The sequence below is a fragment of the Eimeria mitis genome, genomic scaffold (genome assembly GCF_000499745.2).
Source record: "Eimeria mitis Houghton genomic scaffold, Emh_scaff2476, whole genome shotgun sequence".
Taxonomy (NCBI): Eukaryota; Apicomplexa; class Conoidasida; order Eucoccidiorida; family Eimeriidae; genus Eimeria; species Eimeria mitis.
In genome coordinates, this window is record NW_013570815.1 from 4,771 (window position 1) to 5,487 (window position 717).

Consider the following 717-nt stretch of genomic DNA (forward strand, 5'->3'; position numbering starts at 1 on the left):
AAACCCTAATAAACCCTAAACACTAATTTTTTTATAAATAATTTTTTTATAAACCCTAATCTTTAATAGTAAACCCTAAACCCTCGCTCTCAAGTGGGAATCACCCAATAAGCCAAAAGGACAAACCACCAGTAAACCCTAAACCCTAAACCCTAATAAACCCTAAACCCTAATTTTTTTATAAACCCTAATTTTTTTTTAAACCCTAAACCCTAATGGGCTGTAATGTACTAAAATATATAAACCCTAAACCCTCGCTCTCAAGTGGGAATCACCCAATAAGCCAAAGGGACAAACCACCAGTAAACCCTAAACCCTAATAAACCCTAAACCCTTATAAACCCTAATAAACCCTAATAAACCCTAATAAACCCTAAACCCTAAACCCTAATTTTTTTTTATAAACCCTAATTTTTTAATAGTAAACCCTAAACCCTCGCTCTCAAGTGGGAATCACCCAATAAACCAAAAGGACAAACCACCAGTAAACCCTAAACCCTAATAAACCCTAAACCCTAATTTTTTTTATAAACCCTAAACCCTAAACCCTAATTTTTTTATAAACCCTAATTTTTAATAGTAAACCCTGAACCCTCGCTCTCAAGTGGGAATCACCCAATAAGCCAAAGGGACAAACCACCAGTAAACCTAAACCCTAAACCCTAATAAACCCTAAACCCTAATAAACCCTAAACCCTAATAAACCCTAAACCCTGA